A 9,473-nucleotide genomic window follows, 5' to 3' on the forward strand; every position below is an offset into this window, starting at 1 on the left:
CATTTTTGCACTGTGGGGGGCTGAAATTTTTGACTGGACATTGCAGCTCCACCGTTATTTTATTGAATTGCTTGAAAACAGCAAGTGTAGAAAGTCTCCTAAGTGCCAGGCTCTCTGCCATGGAAACAGCTGCCCCTGCTCTCCAGGAGTCTGTGCGTTCCACCCAGCAACGTACAAACCTCTGCACTGAAGGGGGGTCAGACAGTGACGGTAACACAAATCTTCCAACTGTTAATCCAAGTCCCTTCCTTTCTTTAACCCAGGACGTGCCAGTCAACTGTGAGCCATGGTGTTATCTTCATCTTAAAATACCTTTCAGGACATTGAACAGAGGAAGTGAAACCCCCTCCCCCAAATGGCTCCCTGTTGAGGCGTTGTACCGTACCTGCCCCTGGAGACTGTCTGGTTTTATATCCTTAGAGCTTTTTCTCTTCAAACCCCTTATCCCAATCTCTGGGCCACCTCCGCATTTCAGATTTTAGAATTTACTCTCCTCACCCTCGTATGGCACTTTCCATGTGAATTAGACAAAGTGAGTGGGGGAAGCTCCCTGGCTAATGAAAAACCGATGCTGTGGGTGAGGCCTGAACTCATAACCCCAGCAGTGCGCCTCCCTCACCAGCCAGGTGTGCCCCTGTAGGTGCTTCATAGACAAGCTTGGGAAGTAGGGTAGTTACCTGGGTGTGTGAGTAACCACTTTGGTGACCTAATTGAGAGGCTGATGGTTCAAACCCAAGTGAAAATAGAGGTAGTTTCTTTTTAGTGTTGAGACTCCAGTACATTTTAACAGGCTGTAAAATGCCTCAATTCTGGTCTAGCCTCATTGGGCAAGCATAAGTGGCACTTTTGCCAGCTGCATTGGTGGTATAGTGGTGAGCACAGCTGCCTTCCAAACAGTTGATCTGGGTTTGATTCCCAGCCAATGCAGGGATGTGATGTTTTCTCTGCTGGGAATGGGTTTAATTTCAGTCACATTGTATCAGTTTAGCAATGGAACGAGAGAATCAATGTGCTGCAGGTCATTCAACACCCAGTGGAGGAAGAAAGGGGCAGGACTATAAAATGAGCAGGTGGAGTCATCCTGGTATTACAATGTTTGGTTTATTTATTTTTTTTTTCCTTTACTTCCCTCTCCCTTTTAGACTCAGAGCCTTTAAGGTCAGAAGGGACCAGTGTGATCATCTAGTCCGACCTGCTGCACCTTGCAGGCCAAAAGACCCCACCCACCCACTCCTGGAATAGACCCGGGAGGGGAGGCAGCTCTGTGCACTGCCCCTACCCCAGGCAGCACATGGACGCCCTCTGCTCCCCTCCCCCCATGGGTGTGCAGAGATGTGCCAGCAGCACTGAGGTGGCTCCCTGCCCACTCTGCCTCCGTCCCTCCGTGCCGCTCCCAGAAATGGCCGGCATGTCCCAGCATCCCCTGGGGCGGGGGAGTGTCTCCATGCACTGCCCCTGCCCCAAGTACCAACTCTGCAGCTCCCAGTGGCCAGGAACTGCAGCCAATGGGAGCTCTGGGGGCAGCGCCTGCAGGCAGCGGCACACGGAGACCCCCTGGCCTCGCCCACCTAGGAGCTGCTGCCGCAGGGTTGTGTGTACCAGTCACTTTGGGAGCTGCAGTGCCCGGGGTAAGTGCCACCCCTCCTGCACCCCAACCCCCTCCCCCAGCGCAGAGCCTGCACCCCGCACCCAAATTTCCTGCCAGAGCTTTGCTTGTCTTCCTTTCACCCAGAACCATCCTTCTCCTGGGCTGCAAGTAGCCATCCCTGGGAAGCCAAGAGGCAGGCACAAGATTCTACCTCCCAGCAGCCAACCGCACCTCCCCAGGCTTTGCAGAACGACTGGTGACGCTCTACTAACCCCACTTAGCCGCACTGAGGCGCTTAGCTTCTGCCCTGCCTTCCTCAGCTCGACTTTCCTCTTTTGCCCCATTCCCGCCTCACTTCCTCCTTAGGCAAGTCACACAGAAGAGCCGGCCACCATAGGCCAATCTCCAAGGGCAGAGGAGACCAAGCCACAAGGCTTCAAAAGGTGCCTGGCCCAGATCCTCTAGCTTTCCCCTGCTGATGCTAAGGCTTTTTCTCAGCTCATTTCACCACTCTCTATCCTGCAGGGGTTGGGGTTATCGCAGGTGTTACCCGAAATTGGGCCAGCTAGTCAGCGTAGGGAGCACTAATGACCCACCAGAGTTTGGCAGAAAGCAGCACGTTTATTATATTGATAGCTAAGCTCAAACGAAGCGGGGCGGGGTGACACACTCACGCTCCCAGGACAGGCACGGCACTGGAGATGTCAGGATTCTGCAAGGTAAGTGTCCCACAGCGCAGCTATGGACGGTGTGATGAAGGTAAGTCTCCCTGAGGCACAATGAAATGCAACGCAGAGAACCACTGGCCAGGCGGTCCGGGCAACGGGCATTCACTGGAGGTACAAGCTTGTGAGTGCTCTCCTGAGCACAGGGCCCCTTCCCCTTTTAAGGGCCTGCACCTCATGGCCTGCGACTAGAGATGACTTGGCTGCATCTGGTGGGTCACACTCCACCTTGGGCAGTGTCCATGCCCTGGGTGTGTGAGCGCTGCCTAATTAGAGTCCCGGACACCTTGTCTACCTGGGAGCTCTTCTCTTCAACCAGCCCATTCATCCCAGGAGCATTCCAGGAGGGAGCGGGAGGGGGAAAACTACTTCACAGGCATTCAGAGAGGGAGAGGAGACAAATGTGGGAGCAGGGGAAGTATAACAGACCTTTTGAGCATAGAAATCACTGCTGTTCCTACAACCGCAGGGAATAGGCCAGGAGGAGTTGGGAAAATTAAGCCAGCATGTTTCTGCCTGGTTTTGAACCAGGGACCTTTTGCGTGTAAGGTAAACATGATAACTACTACACTATAGAAACTCTGTCCCAGTACATTGCTCCTCCCTTCATAAGACCATAAGAATGGCCATATTGGGTCAGACCAAAGGTCCATCCAACCCCGCATTCTATCTGCCAACAGTGGCCAATGCCAGCTGCCCCAGAGGGACTGAACCTAACAGGTAATGAGCAAGTGATTTCTCTCCTGACATCCATCTCCACCCTCTAACAAACAGAGGTTAGGGACACCATTCCTTACCCATCCTGGCTAATAGCCATTCATGGACTTAACCTCCATTCATTTATCTGCAAAAAGAACAAGGAGTACTTGTGGCACCTTAGAAACTAACAAATTTATTTGAGCATAAGCTTTCCTGGGCTAAAACCAACTTCATTGGATGCATGCAGCGGAAAATACAGCCGGAAGATATAGATTATCTATCTATCTATATACATACATACATACATACACACACACACACACACACAGAAGATGAAAAATTGGGTGTTGCCATACACACTATAACGAGAGTGATCAGTTAAGGTGAGCTATTATCAGCAGGAGAAAGAACCCTTTTGTAGTGGCTTTCATGGCCTTTGAGAAAGCAAGACAGAGCCTTGGAAGACCCAGCAGGGTTTGTGGCACAGAAATTGTTCTCAGATTCCACTGAGACTTCAACTCAGATTGCAGGATTTAAAGTCCTGAGTGCTGGCCCTTACACCATGGGACCAGCAGAGCACCTGTTGATTACTGTAGACTTCCAGCAGGGAGGACTCTGTGGGCAGGTGCGGCTCTAGGCATTTTGCCGCCCCAAGCACAGCAGGCAGGTTGCCTTCGGTGGCTTGCCTGCGGGAGGTCCGCCGAAGTCGCAGGACCAGCGGCCCCCTTGACAGGCATGCCGCTGAAGGCAGCCTGCCTGCCGCCCTCACTGCAACCGGCAGAGCATCCCCTGCGGCTTGCTGTCCCAAGCACGCGCTTGGCATGCTGGGGCCTGGAGCCGCCCCTGTCTGTGGGGACAATTTTTTCTGGCAGGGAGGACTCAGTGGGAAGATGCCTCTCTGGCCAGCCTTGCATTTGCTCAAAAAGTCAGCGCATGGCACTTTGCTACAGCCCCAGAGGCCTTTCTTCCTCCAGACTGTGAGGCCAGTGGACAGGTGAGGCAATAGCACCTTCAGTCCCAGGCAGTAAAGGGCCCTTCCTGGGAAAGGCCATGTCCTGAAAAGGAAAAACTAAAGTCAAGGAGAGTCCTTCTAAAACTCTTTGGGGATGTCACAGGGGGAAAGTGTTTCTTCACCTGACCAGGGACTTGAACCCTGGACCCTCAGATTAAAAGTTTGATGTTCTGCCAACTGAGCTAGCCACACACACATTTATAAAAAGGAAATTTCGTGCAGAAGAGAAACTAATAATGAAAATGAGGGCAGGAAACTATACAGAAAATCTGTTATTCTCGCTCTCTTAGCAGTCCTAGCCCCAGCCTGCTCCTCCATCTGGTGGCTTGAGGCCGTATTCCTTTTTTCCTTAAACATCAAATCCAGGAGAAAACACAGTTATACAAAGCAAAACGAAATCACAAACAGAAATGTCATTGGAAATACAAAAATAAAAAAGGAAAATGCAATCCCCATCACTTTATCATGTCTGGGCCATTCCTGTATCGAGAGCACCCGCGAAGGTCCCTGTGTGCTTACGAGAAACCTGGAGGAACTCATACCACAGCCTGAACATGAAACTCAACTGCTCCCAGGTGCCGCAGTAAAACCCTTTCCCTGCTGTGACGTTGCACTCCATAGGATTTTATGAATATATGCTAATGAGTGTGAATATAAAGTGACTGGACTATGCTTCATGCAAAAGGTCTCTTGTAAGGTATCATTACAAAGCTTATAATCTACGGTGTGTGTTCATCCTATTTGTATGAACCGATCATTCTTGGATCTGAAACTAGAAATATGAACTATAACTCTGAGGTCCTGTTGTAATGATGCAAAGTGTGGGCCATTAATAGTGGTTTGGACTCTTGATGGCTCCCATTAACCAGGACAATAGACTGGAGATGGCTCTGTCCTGCACCATCTGTGAGTCAGGCCAGGAAGAATGAAGGCTTGGGGGGTCTCACAGGACATGTGACCATGTCCCCTGGTACAGGAATCCATCTTAAACCTTGCATCCAAAGAAGTGGGTATTCACCCACGAAAGCTCATGCTGCAAAACGTCTGTTAGTCTATAAGGTGCCACAGGATTCTTTGCTGCTTCTACAGAACCAGACTAACACGGCTACCCCTCTGACACATCTTAAACCTGGGGCTCTTCCTCAGGAGAGAGACAAAAGATTCCTGCCTTGTACCAAAGCTGTATAAGGGGGTGGAACTGAACAAACATGGCTGCAGTCATGAGACATCCCCCAGCTACCACCTGAGCTGGAACAAGGGCTATGCCAGGCGAAAAGATTGGGCCCAGACAAGAAATAAGTTTAGTCTTTGCCTCTCAGTCTGAGCAGCTGGGACCTTTCCCTCCAGTGCTGGAGGATTTGCCCTTCTCATCTACCCTTGTCCCAAGCAGCACAGCAGGTGGGAATCTTACATGTACAGAGGAGCAGAAACCCCACCCACACCTTGCATGCAATTGGCACTTGCCTCTCACCAAGCAGGATTGAAATTCCTGCAGGGAGACACCTGCTCTGGGCATGAGCAAAACAGCAGGGTGAAAAGAACCTGGAGATGCTGGGGATTGAACCCAGGACCTCATACACGCAAAGCATGTGCTCTACCACTGAGCTACATCCCCAGATGGGCCATGTGTGCTATAGATTACACTCAGAGCCCTCCTGTTTCCAGAGCACCTAGTGGCCTAAAAGCAGCATGAGGGACACATTCCCTGCTCTGAGGGCCAAACCTGCTGTCCTGGAGGCTGTTAGTTCTTAGGGGTCACTTTGCAGCAGGGCCAGATTCGATGTGTGGGGCAGAGAGAGTGGGTGCCCTGGACTCCGGGTGCAGAGATACACTCAGCCCTCTCCCCTGCATTGGGTGGGGGGTGCTGCCACCCCCTGCTGGAAGGTAATGTGTCGGGGCGTGGGCACTGTGAGTCGCTCAACACCTGACCCTGGTGGCAGCAGTGGTGTGGGGAGCTCCAGGTGTTTCTAGGATCTGCTCTTTCTACCTGCCTGTGAAGTCCAGCTTTCCCCAGCACATTCACTGCAGTGCAATTGGGTCACTGTTTCCATGGCTGAACAGCAAAGAATCACTCCCAGTTTCCCTTCTATCGGCAGCAGGATTAGCCTGTGTCAGTGGTTAATGAGGTGGCTCTTGTTGTAAATTGTTATTCATTCCCCACCTTGACAATACACACCGTCCCTTTCCCATGCAGATTCCCAGCACCTCAGTGATCCTGGTAGCAGGGGTTGGGGCCTGAGACTTTCACGGTTTTTTCCCCCTCCACCTGGAGTGAACTCAGCTTTTCCCCCATCCCAGACAATCCATGAAATAACACCAGGGGCATAAAGAAAGAGGGGAGGGAACATCTCAAGGCCAAGGCTGGATGTGCCCAGGGCCCCCAACTCATCCATTGTTTCCATGGAATTTGGCCCCTGCTTTGCACAAGGGACAGAGAAAGATCTTGCTGTTCCTGTGTCTGTGCAAATAAAATTGTGCTTCCCTAGGAAAGAGAGGTGGGAAATGGCCCCCTGATGGGACAATATCCTCAGGATTGAGACCTAAGGACTCAGGCTGAGAACTGATTTAACCCCCCTCATCTGGGATTTAACAAATTCTCTTCCATGGAGACACTGGGAACTTGTGACATTGATCCAGACTCTGGGGGTTCGGGCTGCTTTAACTCTTGGTAAAAACATGAACTTGATTCCAAGAAGGGAGAGAGGAGAAGCCTGAAGCTGACTTTAGTCCCAGGCTGGGGTCTCCTGCTGTTGGGAAACATCCTTGGCTGCTACCCAGGGACAGCAGCTACTGGCGACATACCAGGGCTGGGATGAGAGGGGAATTTTGCCTGGACTTTATCATACAGGCCCCATCCTGCTTCTCAGAGCCCACAGGCGAGAATCTAGAGAAGGGTGAGTCATTTCTCAGCTGCATTCTCAGGAGAAGCCGGTAGCCGTCCTTGACCAGAGACCCAGGGGAGCAGCCACGGCAGTTCTGTGGAGAGCTCTGGCTGCCAGGGGATCCAGCTAGGAGAGGGAGTGCTGGGGGCTCTGCAGTTTTTGCGGTGGGGCTGTCTCAGGAGTCACAGGTGGCTTTGTTGGGGGGGTGGGGAAGTAGGGACTACAGGATGTGAGGCTGGTTAAAATGAAACTGCACAAAAAACCTCCCCTTTTGCTCCAGCTAAAGGCCCTACTTTGGCCTCTCCCCCTTTCATAAATATCTCCATATCTACCCCGGCTCTCAGAAACCCCCTCTCTCCCATGAGTATTTTCACGGTTTCTTTGTTTTTTCATGGAGAGAGAGAGAGAAAAAACAAGCCTATTAATTTGAGCTACCAACACAGTTCACAGCATGAAATACACAATTTTGTGTTCAAGGAGTTGTGATCATTTACATAACATGAAAAAATATGTTTTGGGCAATGCATGAAAACATCACTGCATTGAACAACCCACTTGATCTAGTCAATGTACTACAGAATATTTAAAGAAGTTAAGAAAGATGTGCTTATAAATTAACGTGTTGTGCCGTTTACACACGCACAAGACACAGAAGAAACTGAATTATTTGAGCTACTAAAATTTCCACTTTCTCACAGTATTTTAGTTCTCAAAGTTGTTTTAATTTGCTTATTTTTTTTGGAACTAGAAATGGGGAAAGAGCACAATGAAGTCAGTGGAATTACCGCAGTGAGGCATTAGTCTCATTATTTGTCACTAACAAAACCTTTGTTAACAGAGAGTTAACTTTAACTGTGAATATCTCTTACCTTCCAGAACATCGAGTTCAGTAAAACTTAAACTCTGGAAAAACAGGGAATACAGAGTGAGGGTACATGCCCAGATAACCTTAACTCTGCCCTCTAGAAGAGAATCCCTGATAACATATGAGAACAAGGAAAGGTTTGGGGACAAATTACAGCTACTTCCCAAGAGTTTGTTTCTTCTGTAATTAATTGATCCTGGCCCCATCCATTGATCCTGGCCTGGTGTCTGGCTGTGAAATTTACTGTTTTTATCCCAGCATATTTGTAAAGCAGTCTCTTCTTTAAAAGCTCCTTTATTCTAGGTTATACAAGCAGGTCACTTCCCCAGGTATTTCAAGGAGATGGAATTTTCCTGACCCACAGGGAACTTAAACTAACATGCTCAAGATCACACATTCCTTAGGAGAAAACGAAGGGGAAAAAAAAAAAACCCACCAAACCATTGCTGTATCTACCCAAATGATCAATGAGACCAGAAAGTGAGACTGTGCAATTAACTGTCTGGGACTACACTGACTCTGCAGTTACTTGGATGCAGACACACCCAGCTCTACGGTTGGTAAACGTACATAGACTCTGCTGCTGCTCATGAACTAGCAGCACATGACCTGTAAACAGCTGCCATTCGAATGCATCTGAAAGTCACAAGGAACAACGGTCTGTGTTAAAGGAAGGCTGCCATTTATTAGAGCCTCAATTGATGCCGTGTGCACAAAGAGAGGATTGAATGTGTAACAGGGAGTTTGGTAAATCCTGTTTATTTTAGTTTTGTAACAGGCTCCTGTCCACCCCCAGTAGAGTTTTCAGTCCCAATGGCAACTTACTTACCAAATGTAATACAGACTAGTCCATGCCTCCCAAGTGGATGTGGTTCTTGTTCTTCTGCACATTGTAGCCCATGGAGGCCAAGAACCTGCAAATGTGTCTTCATGTGCCTTTGTTTAGTTGATGAAAACAAACCTAGACACTTAGAGGATTGGAAGTGATTTCAGATGGGGGACATGTTTGCTAGGTTTTTATGCATTTGCACAGGCAAACATTGAGTGTGTCCATTTATTTCAGGGATCCCCATTTAGTAGAGCTCCTGAACATGGAATTATTTTTACTGAAGGAACAGGCTTGTGAGAGAGCACTGGGATTTGAACCAAGGACCACTTAATCTGCAGTCAAACACTCTACCACTGAGCTATACCCCCATGACAGTTGCATAGGCAAGTCAGTGATCTAAAGGATTTTGAAGGAAGGGCTCTGCCTCAGAGAGCTCATTTTCTATTCCCAGACCACAGGGGTTTTAAAAATGGGGTTTGATTAAACTTTATATACACATGTAGACACCTCAGCTTGCACACCCACCAGCATAGCTTCCGCCCAGTGACATAGCTACCACCTCTAGGGGAGATGGGTTAACTACACAGACGGGATAGCTTTCTCCCCTCTGCTTAGAGCAGCTTCATTATTTATGAATAGGTGGGAAATAACCTCCCTGTTTAGGTTCAAATCCTGCCAACTATGGAGGAAGTTGTGGTTCTTTAGCTTCAATGGAGCTGGGTCTTGTCTTACTCTTAAGCTATTTCTACATGAAAGAGTAACATGGCTTTAGTTAAAGTGTTTTAATTGAACAGCTGTTGCATGTCCACCCTCTGCCCCTGTGTCACCAGAGCTCATCCATGCTAGCATCTCTTGGATCGCCACAGAGAGCAG

The 9,473-nt window shown here is 49.2% G+C and overlaps 3 non-coding genes across 3 annotated transcripts; 1 reads left to right on the forward strand and 2 right to left on the reverse strand.

Annotated features, from left to right (window-relative positions):
• The first annotated feature begins 855 nt into the window (after window positions 1–855).
• On the forward strand, window positions 856–927 carry TRNAG-UCC. Its single transcript has one exon. It is a non-coding gene; the product is annotated as a tRNA-Gly (tRNA).
• A 4,640-nt stretch (window positions 928–5,567) lies between these two features.
• On the reverse strand, window positions 5,568–5,639 carry TRNAA-UGC. Its single transcript has one exon. It is a non-coding gene; the product is annotated as a tRNA-Ala (tRNA).
• Window positions 5,640–8,896: 3,257 nt separating this feature from the next.
• Window positions 8,897–8,968, reverse strand: TRNAC-GCA. The gene has a single exon. It is a non-coding gene; the product is annotated as a tRNA-Cys (tRNA).
• Window positions 8,969–9,473: the final 505 nt, after the last annotated feature.

This window comes from Mauremys mutica, unplaced genomic scaffold (genome assembly GCF_020497125.1).
Source record: "Mauremys mutica isolate MM-2020 ecotype Southern unplaced genomic scaffold, ASM2049712v1 000972F_np12_obj, whole genome shotgun sequence".
In the NCBI taxonomy this organism is placed as follows: Eukaryota; Metazoa; Chordata; order Testudines; family Geoemydidae; genus Mauremys; species Mauremys mutica.